General features: G+C 40.5%; 1 long non-coding RNA gene across 6 annotated transcripts; it reads left to right on the forward strand.

The window, feature by feature from the left end:
* The first annotated feature begins 4564 nt into the window (after positions 1–4564).
* On the forward strand, positions 4565–9919 carry LOC119320994. Of its 6 annotated transcripts, none has more exons than XR_005155079.1 (9): positions 4565–5254; positions 5361–5413; positions 5536–5815; positions 5958–6042; positions 6927–7014; positions 7261–7326; positions 7619–7681; positions 8229–9212; positions 9304–9919. It is a non-coding gene; the product is annotated as an uncharacterized LOC119320994 (long non-coding RNA). The 6 variants fall into 6 exon arrangements; XR_005155080.1 differs by having other exon boundaries at positions 7624–7681; XR_005155081.1 differs by lacking the exon at positions 7619–7681 and having other exon boundaries at positions 8229–8807; positions 8980–9212.
* The last annotated feature ends 2456 nt before the right edge of the window (positions 9920–12375 follow it).

The raw sequence follows: 12375 nt of genomic DNA on the forward strand, positions 1-12375 counted from the left end.
GGGTAATCTATGCATAGGGGGTGATGCATGTTTTCATCCTTGTTTCTCTCGTATAAATCTTGGGGCACTCTTTGAGGTTCTTTGTGTTGGATCGAGTATTATGAATCTGAAATTGTTTGATGCGTATCGTATAATTAACTCATGGATACTTGTGGTGACATTGGAGTATTTAGGTGACATTAGAGTTGGTTGATGCGTATCGTATCGTGTTATTTTAGTACAAACTCTTGGATAGATTGAACAGAAAGAATAACTTTGTGTTATTTTAGTACGAACTCTTGAATTGATCAAACGGAAATAATAACTTTAAGGTGGTTTCATACCCTACAAACAATTTCTTCTTATGTTATCCGCTTGATAAAAACTTTGGAGTGATTCTTCATCGCATGTTGAGGATAGTTATATGATCCAATTAGATTAGCATTGTTGAGAGAATGCACTAGCGAAAGTACGGACCCTAGGCCTCATTTTCAAGAATTGCAATATTGTTTGTGTTCCATTTTATCAATTGCTGCCTTGCTGTTTTTTATTGTTCCTATCACAAAAATCAATATTTACTATCATTACTACGCTTTTATTACCATCTCTTCGTCGAACTAGTGCACCTATACAATTTACCATTGTATTTGGTGTGTTAGGGACACAGGATCATTTTTATTATTTGGCTGCAGGGTTGTTTGAGAGAGACCATCTTCATCCTACACCTCCCACAGATTGATAAACCTTAGGTCATCCACTTGAGGGAAAATTCCTACTGTCCTACAAAACTCTACTCTTGGAGGCCCAACACGAGTCTACAAGAATAAAGTTGCGTAGTAGACATCAAGCTCTTTTCTGGCGCCGTTGCCGGGGAGGTGAGTGCTTGAAGGTATATCTTTAGATCTTGCAATTGAATCTTTTAGTTTCTTGTTTTATCACTAGTTTGGTTCATACAAGAAAACTACAAAAAATGGAATTGAGGTGGTCTCATATTAGTCATCTTTATAATGTCTTCCGTGAAAATGATGGATCAAAAAATTGCGCTCAATTGATAGAAGAAGAATTTAATAAAATGTTTTGCACAAAATCTATGAATGATGAGCATGATTGCAACGTTGTTAGTATGAATTCTTTAAATATCCATGATGCTAATGATATGCAAAGCCATAAGCTTGGGGATGCTATGTTTGATGAAGATGATATTTTTAGTTCCCCAAGTTTTGATGAGAAAATTTTATGATGAAAGCATGCCTCCTATATTTGATGATTATGCTGATAACTTGTATGCTATAAATAATAATGATAACCATGAAACTTGCCATCCTGATTTTAATTTTCAATCCCATGATAGTTATTTTGTTGAGTTTGCTCCCACTACTATTCATGAGAATAAATTTGCTCATGTGAGAGTAATAAAAAAAATATGCATGTGGATCATGAAAAAAATTCTTTATGTGATAGCTATATTTTTTGAATCCATTCATGATGCTTCTGAAAATTATTATGGGAGAGGAACATGTGCTTCTACAAATCTCAATAATATCAAGTTTTTTTTAGATGTACAAGGAGGTCCCCCTCCCCGGTTCCATTACTGGGAATGAAACCCCGAAACGCGCCAATATGTTTTACATTAGCTCACTAAGAGGAGCAGTTCAGCGAATAGGGAAAACCAGAGTACTAAGATAAAACAGAGAACACATTACAGATCCTTCTCCCGGATCGCTCGGCGCGCAGGCCTGGGGAGGTGTAGGGGTTGTTTATCATGCTGATATCTTCGTGGCGTCGTTTGCTTCCATCCCTTCAGATCTTCTGAGCTTGAAAGGAGGTGTTATAGCCGCCTGGGGTGACCAGCAGGCCAGGGTTGAGACAGGGCTACATAGTGTACTATTGTTCTTCAGGCCCCCTTGCTTCTTTGGGGAACGGAAGCTCCAGTCGTCCTCCGAGATCTTCAGCTTGTCCCATTGGTGAACTACCCCTTCTCCCGCATAGCCCTTAAGCATCAACCATTCGGTATCCTCATGTGTTGAAAATCTTGAAGTTTTGCTTGTTTTGCCTTCCTATGCTAGTTGATTCTTGTTCCCATAAATTGTTTGCTCACAAAATCCCTATGCATAGGAAGTGGGTTATACTTAAATGTTCGTGCCATGTGATTCATGATGCTCTTGTTATGTTTCAATTCTTATCTTTTATGCGAGTATCATTGAACTCACCATGCCTAACTAAAAGGCATTAAGGAAAAGTGCATGTTGGGAGACAACCCAACACTTTTACCTACTGTTTTTGTGTGTTCACATGGTTATGCTACTGTAGTAATCATGTTTTATTGCTTTTTTCAATAAAGTGCCAAGTAAAGCCTTTGGAATAGTGTGGATGATAGTTGACTTGAATCTGTGCAAAAACAGAAACTTTTGCACTCAGTCCAGGAATTTTAAAATTCACTAGAATGTGATTTTGATCTTAATTTTATGTAAGTGGTAGATATAAAAATTCCATGCATTGTCCTAATTTTTCAGAATTTTTGGAGTAGCAGATATGGTTGTTTTCCAAATCATTACAGACTGTTCTGTTTTTGACAGATTCTGTTTTCAATGCATAGTTTGCTTGTTTCCTAGTTTCTATGGCTTATATTGCTTAATATAAATTATGGAAATGATATGCTACAGTAGGCATTGTGTGGAAATAATTATGAATATTTTCTTTGATAGTACCAAAGTGAAATGGTTTGCTCTTTATCATACTAACCTATCTCACGATCTTCCGTTAAGTTTTGTATGATTGAAGTTTTCAAGTTTTGGATGAGATGTCGATATGAGGATAATAAGGAGTGACAGGGCCCTAAGCTTGGGGATTCCCAAGGAACTCCCAAGGTAATATTCAAGGAAGATCCAAGCAACTAGCTTGGGATGCCCCGGAAGGCATCCCTTCTTTCGTCTCCAACATTATCGGTAATCTTACTTGAGGCTATATTTTTATCGTCACATGATATGTGTTTTGCTTGGAGCGTCATTTTATTTTGTTAGGATTTTCTTGTTGTTATTTATAATAATGTTTTGCATCTTTTATTTCAATAAAAATATCAAGTATAGCCTTTGTCATGCTTATTTTGCGAGTCTACTTGTGGCTGTTTCAAAACAGAAAGTTTGTTGCTGTTGCAAAAATTCTCTAGAAAAGTCAGAATGTGATAAAATGTTGAAACTTTTTGCATAGTAAGCTATAATAATTTTTCTACAATCTGGTAATGTTTCAGAATTTCTGGATTTAGGGAAGTATGATGAACATTACACTCTTTACATATTGTTCTGTTTAGACAAATTGTTGTTATGTTTGCATTGTTTGCATATGTTTGCGTGATTAATGATTCTATTTGAGGATAGGACTATTAAATATGCAGAAAAATTTAGTATGCAATGTTGAATAATAATTTTAGTGATTTGCTACAGTAGAGAATGATAAGATTATTGCCTTGGTTTATACTAACTTATATCATGAGTTCTTGTTGAGTTTTGTGTGGATGAAGTTTTTAAGATTTAGAGAAACCGTGATATAAAAGGAATTAAGGATACACAAAAGCTCAAGTTTTGGGATGCCCAAGGCATCCCAAGATAATTTAAAACAAAAAAGAAGCTAGCCAACTCATCTCCGGGAGGCTCCCCCGATTTCAGCCTTCGTTGGCCGTTGGATCATGGTCAATCTGGTCTTTGACTTTGTTTGGGCCGTTAGATGCTCGCTGCTCTCGCTGCTGGTTTTGACCGCGTGGTAACTTCACGTTGCCAATGACGGATGGGCTCTTGTCCTGTGCCTATTTGCTGGGTAAGCCGTTTCGAGGTGCGAGTGCGCCCTCTCCCCGCATGCCGCGTGCGCGTCGCGCAATTTGCGGGGGCGTGAGTAACCCTGCCGTCGAAAGCCCCTCGGCCCAATCCAATCACTCAGGGTGTGCATTCGGTTTTTTCGGTTTGACTCGGTTCGGTTTATACGGTTTTCGGTTTTATACGGTTTTTATACTTCAGTTTATACAGTTTTATACGAAATACGGTTTGGTTTCGGTAATAACCATTTAGCTTCGGTTCGGTTTCGGTAATAACCAAAATAACCAAAGTTGACGCGATTTTTTTAACTACATATAATTTTATCTTAAAAGAAAATTGGTGTTGTCTCCATATAAATGGTACTAAGCTATTATTACCGTCAGGGAAGTACGTGCATGTAGCGGTAAAGCTATCCTACATGGCTACATGCATACGTGTGTTAAGCCATTAAGAGTAAAGGCCATCATTAGCTTTTCATGCTCAGACGATTTGATGATTGTAGTGCATAACTGCATATGATAGTAGTGTCTCGTCGGGAAAGCAAACCCGCATGCATAGAATTGATCGGACCCAGGAGCTAGCCCATAAATTATCAGGCCCACTCAAGCTTTAGTCTGCCAGCCCAACACATGAAAAATCTGTACTGCCGTTTGTTGCGTGCTGGTGCGCTGAGTTCCCGTGAGAATAGTCCCACCTCGCCAGTTGACACAGCATGTAGCCGGCTAGCTCGTTATATAATGGAGCGACTTTGCAGCAGACACAAGCACGCAGCTCTACGCTTCTCTCTGCTGGCCCTTGCGCACATATATTTTTTCCAACTTCGGTTAATTCGGTTTAACCGAACGGTTTTCGGTTTTAAACCGAAAAAACCGAGGAGCAAATGGTTTCTAAAATTCAAAACTGAAACTGAAACCGAAAACTGGAAAAACCGAAATTTCAGTTCGGTTTGGTTTTTTTGGTTTGGTTTTTGGTTTTCGGTTCGGTTTTGCACACCCTGACCAATCACCCGCACTCCACAACCCTCACTCCCTCCTCGATCTCTCTCCCTCAGCCACCACAAACTCTAGGTCCTCCCCTTCTACCCTGCTCTCCACCGCGCCTCCTCCTCCTCCCCTTCACCATTCCCTCCAGCGGCAGGCACAGGGAGACGACGGCGGCGCTCGATTTGATCCGCCCCGCTCCCCTCCCTCTCCACTGCGCCTCGGCCTCGGCCGCCCCGTGCTCTGCCGGTGCCTGTCGGCCTCGATCCGGCCTCGGCAGGAGGAGCTTGCCCTCGAGACAGGAGGAGGGGAGCAGCAGGATACAGGAGCATGGCCTTCTTCTCGCGCTGCAGCCGCCAGCCTTGTCCTGCTCGAGGAGGAGGAGCAGCAGGAGGGGCGCACCCAGCCACCCAGGTAGCCGTCGTCGAGGGCTTCTTACACCTGAACCACGATCTCCACGGTGTTGGCGTCCAGCAACTCGAGTTCAAGGTGCCCCCTCCCCTCTCCCCCCTCTCTGTTTGGTTCTTTTCGGCAGACGTGGATGTGGTTTCCCCCTCACCCCTCCCTGTTTGCTCTGTTTTGTTGGTGGATGTAGGGAAGGAGAGGATGATGACGCCCAGACATGGAGAGGATCAACAGCAGCTCAAGGTCTTTTCTCCTCCACGCCTCCCTATGCCCCTCTCTCGTTTCTATGTGTTGTTTTGTTCAAGGTTTGCTATTTTGTTTGCTCCTATAGATGCTAATGTGGCTGCCATATCTGTGCCAAGCAGTGCCTGCTTATAATGTGGTGAAGCTACAGGGAAGAGGGAGGAAGCCGGCGACAGGGTGAAGGAGCAGGCCGGCCCTCATGGAGGCAGCGCTATCAGCCAGCTAGGGAGGCGGTCCGACTCGCCTCTGCTATGCCGTGAGTGGCGGCGCTACCTCTGCCTCCAGCCTCACCTCCTCTGCCAACCATGGGAAAATTTAGGGGAGACCCAAGGCGAGCTTCCCCTCTGTTGCATGCACTCCTGATCTCTAAAGATTTCTGTAGCCTAAATGCCTATGTACCATGTAAGCAAGCCCAACCTAATGCACACCATCAGCTTGATGAATTACCAAATGGTTTGTTTTTGTTGCCATATAGACCGTTGACGGGTGTGCAGGAGCCCTTCTAATTGGTGCTCTATGTGTATTTTCTTTTCTTTTGCTGCAGAATAATAATTCAAGCGGATGGCCAATGCGCCTTGGTGTTTAGCGGTATGATGGTCGGTGAAAGTATGTTATATATATATTGCAAGGTGATGGGCTGTTGACTTTTGTTGTCCACTTCTGCTGATTTCTACCCACTTCTGCTTAATTTGACATCTGCTGTATAAGTAATGCACTAATATACAATACATAAAAAAATGACCCGTGTTATATTTCAAAAGTATGGTTTTGTTATGCGTTGCTTGGAATCATTAGTGTTCGTTATTTTTGTTCAGATTTGTTGTGTATGCATGGTAGACCTTTCTAGGTTCTACTTTCTTATTCTTCAGCCATAATTCAGTTCATGACAGTTGCTGCTGTACCAAAGTGCAGACATTAAAATATTTTAGAACAGAATAATTAGATGCTTTGAGTCGTTCAAAACTGAAGGGAGCACTGAGGTATCACATTTGTAAAATCATGCATATGCAGGAGCTCAGCAGTCTACTGACCTAAATTTCTCCCCAACTTATGTCTTTTTATTCAGTCCAGAATTTTAGGTTTCCTTGGTCACCACGGCCTCCTCTCTACTTCGCTCTCCTCTATCTTGTTTCTCTATAAAAAAATGGAAACCACCATGAGAGATAAATGCCAACTGAAAGTTAAATTCAGTTAGAAAGTTAAATTCAGTTAGAACTAGCTTTTTGCACGTGTGTTCTTGATTCTTCATGTACGACCACATAGTAGGGACGCAACAAATATTTGTTAGCTAGGTTGCTTGCCTAATGAAGCTCCCATGTGGACCATTTACTGCTCTGTGTTATTGGAATTTGTTTGTAGTGTTCGCTCAGGCTAAAGAAATTCATGTCATTTTCCTCCATTTATTTCCTTTTATGCATAAGTGCTACCTTTGGCAATTTCTCTGTCCAGCCTATTAATCACCGAGAAAGGTTTTGATGCAATCTGCTGAATAAGCTCACATTGTTGATTGCAGGATCATAAGATGCCTTTACACATGATTGTGTGATGCTCAGAAACATTTTGCACAGTAGAAACTTCTTGTGAAGCTTGATTTTATTCAGGTGTCTAACTGACTACCACTTCCTCGGCGTTTGTGCTTACCAGCATGCCGTAAACTTCTTGTGAAGCTCACTGTTTCATGTGCCTAACTGACTGCCGCTTTCTATATTCATGCTTATTTGAATCCAGATGGTGATTTTGGGCTGAAAGATTATTGCAAGCATAGAATCTTTTAAATGCCCTTATTGACATGATTTGTATGATAAACTTCCAAAATATTCATTTAACATTGCTATTTTTCTTTTCAGAGCCATATGATTTTTTTATAGAAACATGTGCAGAGTAAAATGGACACATCTTCTGGTACATCTGAGGTATAGAATCGGCAATTTTCATTGAATGTTGTAACATATTTACAACTAGATTCAATTTTAAATCATAAATAGAAGTTGTTTAAGTTTCGGATAGTTATATGATGTGCCATGTGCATGCTTTACAGTTACCTTGCAAGTGTTGTGATGTTGCATAGATATTTCTTTATCTATATGAATGTTGGACCCTGCGTGATTGATCTTATTTTGTTCCTATGTGAGAACTAGCTCTCCTTTAGTAGTGTAGTACTTCTATACTAAACTGAACCGGGAATGGTTTGATTGTGCTCTGTAGGACAGAGTGATTTCTTTTCATAGAATGTTGTCATCTATATCTTGCTGAAGTACAGAACTATTGGTCAGTTAATTCTCTCACTCATCAATTTACAAATTCAGTACTCCCTCTGTAAACAAATATAAGAGTGTTTAGATCACTATTTTAGTGATCTAAACGCTCTTATATTAATTTACGGAGGGAGTATTTTATTTCACATGGGGCTTGGCTGGTTTATGTTTAATTCATGCATCATATATGGTTGTTTAGTTCAGACTTGTGCATGTGCATGCATTGGAATTGATTTAACAAAGATATAGCATGATTCTGTACATAAAAATAGTATGAGTATGCATGATCTATGAATAAATGCTCAGATATAGTTAGTCGTGAGATAGTAGGAGTATCATGAGCTTACAACCTCTGGATATCGTTAATACTTAAATGGCCTGTAGTTGTTCAAAAATCTGGAATGTCTTTCGAGAACTGTTCATCAGTGTTTCTATAAGTATTTCTCAGAGTTTTGGTTGCATGGATGTACATTAGAGTAGCAGAAGTTCTTATTTTACTTTGTCCAGAAGAGGGGCTTTTACTTATTTTTGTTCACAATTTTTATCTAACTTTCTATCAGCACCAACGACCACAATGGGATGCATCAAGCAGCCAAGACTCAGAGTGTGGTCGGGCAGCGCCATGGGGCAGATCTGTGCGGCGCAAGGGGTGGCAGATGCGAAACTGAAGCTTCCCCGAACTTCGGAGCAGTCAATTGAGCAGATGGACACGACGATATGTAATTCGTCATATTTAGAATAGCTAGGAAAAGTGGAAAGTGGTTTTTTTAACCTAAGTGAAAAGTGGTTGGTTACTTCTGAAATGGAAATTAGTAAAATCATCAGAAAAAAATAGTAACTCTTCAGCTTAAAAATTGTAGCAATATTAGTGTTGGTCGGTGGAAAATTGTGAAGTTCAGTCCCCAAGCCCTGAATCATAAACCTGATTAGAGTTCTTGTCATATTTAGAATAGCTCGGAAGCTATGGATTCGTCGTGCTATTTCTGATTTTTTTGGTTTCGTTCAACAGCGAACCCAGAAGGGGGAGGCTCCTGAATAATTCATAGGACAGCGGCTGAATAATTGGAAGAATCATTTTGTACACACAGGATAGTACAGACAACATAATGCTTAGTCATTTTTGAATTAGGTTCAGATAGGTATGGCTTATGGGTCTTGTACTGATAGTACTGACAATGTTGATTAATCCTTCGATGGAACTTATTAGCAGCTTTGGCCATATTGTTTGATGTGCTTAAATAATCAATATATGATAGTACTGTGTATAGTATCAGCTGCACTGAAGATATAAATTCTGTTTTGTGCAAGCAGAGTGAGGATTGGTGCTACCGCCCCTGGTAGGAGCCCAATGTCCTAATCGAACTACTGTCATGGAGAGGGCAATACTTGGATTTGCTTCAGATATTGGAGATAACGCCATTGTGCCGAAGCTCGGAACAATCTTCGATACATTGGGTGAAGCTTACGATTTTTACAATCTGTATTTATAAGAGAAAGGATTTGGCATTCGATATGGTAAAAGCTGTCTGAATGTCGAGAGGACGGTATGTGAATCTGGTTTCAATTCTTTCTTTATGAGCTGGTTGTTTCACTAACATGTTCATCGTATAATTTGTCATTAAATTGTGGTTGCAGTGGAAATCTATTGGGGATAATACTGGTCTTGCCGGCGTTAGTGCCCTACTCTGATAAGGCTGCTGCAGTCTGAACCATTCATTGTATCGCACGTATGCACAGACGATACACTGACGATCGCACAAGCACATCAACGTGTACAGCAGGTATTTGATGAAGAATTTGAGGCAGAACAATGTGAACCTTGCTAAAGTGCACAACATTAGGCAGTTTCCTTGGGTTGATGGAGAATGTGCCTTTCACAAAAAGAGCTTCAAGGAGCTTGTGTGGCAAAATAAGCCGCGAGCAACCGGCTGATGATGTTAGTTAAACGATGGAGGTGTTTGCGGAGCTTGGTTCAAAGGATCCTCACTTCAAATATCATGTGCATGCCGATAAGGAGGGAAGGATAAACGCACTCATGTGGGAAAATGGGGACAGTAGGCTGGTGCAAAAAAGACTGTAGCTTATTCTCAAATTTTCTATCTCCAATACTGAATCTGGTGTGTACCGATAAATCATGTAGCGTGTGAGATCCATCATGCAGTTTAACTGCTAATCCCAATTATGTTATGCATGCCCTGAAGCTGATGAATTTGTGTTCTCCTATACTGAAATGTCAAATTGATTGTGTGTATGATTGGATACTTCTGCAGAAAGTACATTGAACATGTGAGCATTATGCAGATGGAATTGTACTGAATCAAGTAGCACTGTTTTGAGCTGTAGTTTGGACTTGAACTCCGTTGCATCCAGGATGCATATTAGTCAGAATACGCCCAAGTACAGAATCTCATAGATGATGGAGCTGTAGTTTTGAGTTGTAGTCAGATTCTGTACTAAAGTATAGATAAGCTGCATCAAGTCAAGACTGAAGCAGTTATCCCCTGCCTGATCACACTACTTATTCAAAATCCATCCATCTTGCTATCTTGGTGCAAAGCAGGGCAAAAATGGCTCTGTCCGTCTTCTCCGAGCCTGAATCGGCGATTACACAATCGCATGCACTGTACACACTGTTTTGAAAGTTGCCTGTATTGGGGGCCGGTGATGATCTTGGTGGCCTGAGATTTAGGCAATATAGAGGAAGGGGGAAGGTGTCGAGGTGTACCAGAGAAGATTGGTAGCTGCAACGGTGCACGCAGAATAAATGATCTGACAAGACGCCGTCAGTATAGAATCTTGAAGATGATGGATCGTATTGTTTCCTTCCTCCCGAGTCGCATGCGACCTGACTGACACTATAACTTTTGGTACGGCAAGGATAACTAGACCACAGGGCGCTCGCGCTCACAACAACACTTTCGTGTTATATTCTGCTTTTGTCAGTTTGCTGGTTCATATTAATTTCCTCGAGCTTATTTTCACATCTCATCATATTTACACCTCTCCGCCGACTGCCACCTATCATGGAGGGAGATGGCTTGCCCAGGCCGTCAACACCAATCGACAACTTCCGGCAGGCGCCATCCCGTTCTTCCTCCCCTTACTCTGATGCCTTCCTGGCCAAAATCATTAGCAGGAGCAAGAAGGTTAAGCACCAATTATGGTTAAAGCTTTGTCTCTTTTGTGTACTATGCATGATTGATCTGATTTTGCGGGTCAGCTTACAAATTCAAGTAATACGACTATTGCAATGCATCTTACTACGTGTGTATTTATTTGCATTGATATTTTCTCCTCCTTAGGCTCCAAATCGTTTGTGGGTCATAAATTATTGTGCATTATTGATGATTAATTTGCAATTTAAATGACAACAGGGCTGGGTTTTATAAGTGCAATGGCTTGAAATGTGACCTTCCAGTCAAGAAATTTCCTCAGTGAGAAGCTTATGTGAAGAATGATGTAATTAAGTTAGTAATTTACAGTTCTCTTTGATAATTGTAACTGAATTGTCAATGGCCAGTTCTCTCGAATAATGAGTTACTCCCTCGATTTTACAATAGAGCTAATTTGTCAAAATTGTGTTTTTTAATGTTTGTGGTCTTCTCTTTTCTTTATCTTGATTTGTATTGTATATGCTACTCGCATATTTGAACATGCATAGGGCCTCTCAGTCTTTAACCCTGACTATAAAAATCCATTGATAGAAGCTGGGGAGGGCCGAGATGAACATCCGGCTCCCTGGGTCTAAGCCATCGAGATGGTAGAGACGACGTTTCCATGTCATCTACTCCAGCAGTCAGGCAAGACATATAAAAACCATGGATCCTTGCTCCCCAGGCCGCAAAATGATCACAGTGATGTCTACGACCTCCTCCTAAATGTATTAATCTCAATCTCATGTTTGGTTTTCTTCCCTTTTCTCTTCTAATGATGTAATTTCTTTTACTAAGATAACACCATGTTTGTTGTAAAGCCTTATTTGATGTAAGATCCCTTTTCTACTTTGAATGAATTTACTGCATATATTTCTTATTTAGTTTAGTTCATCATTCAGAGAAGGTGGAATGTTTTTGTCCTTCACGGATTAAATGAGCATTGCGTAGTCCTTCACAGGTTAAATGAGCATTAAGTAAAAGTATGTCTAAGTTCTCTTTCTTCAGGTGCTTCAAGTAAATGAAATTGTTTATTTCGAATTTAGTACCTTTTAATAATAATCATAATGAGAGAGGGGTATGCTTCTCTCTCTCTCTCTCTCGGCAAATGTTACTTTAGACAGCATGTACTAAGAAATAAAAACTCTGGAAATGTGTTTGAATCACACAAAAAGAGTTCGTAGTTCTTATTCATACTTGAAACACGCGAGGCTCTGAAAATTAAACCATGTTTTTTTCAAGGCGCATATGGATTTAGCAGACCACAACTAAATGGACTATATATACATGTCCTGTCCTTAGTAAAGGAAACTATTTACATCGCGAACATGGCTTTAATTGAAGGTTCTTGCAGTATGAAACTATTTTCATTGACAACATGTCTTTAGCAGGTCTCTGCGCCATTTGGTGCAACGGGTCAACTAGTATTCCAAGAAGTCTCAAGGATCTAAGCTTGGGGATGCCCCGGTAGGCATCCCACCTTTCTTCTTCAACAACTATCGGTTAGTATTGGTTGAGCCTAAGTTTTTGCTTCTTCACATGAGTTGTGCTATTC

This window comes from Triticum dicoccoides, chromosome 6B (genome assembly GCF_002162155.2).
Source record: "Triticum dicoccoides isolate Atlit2015 ecotype Zavitan chromosome 6B, WEW_v2.0, whole genome shotgun sequence".
Classification (NCBI taxonomy): Eukaryota; Viridiplantae; Streptophyta; class Magnoliopsida; order Poales; family Poaceae; genus Triticum; species Triticum dicoccoides.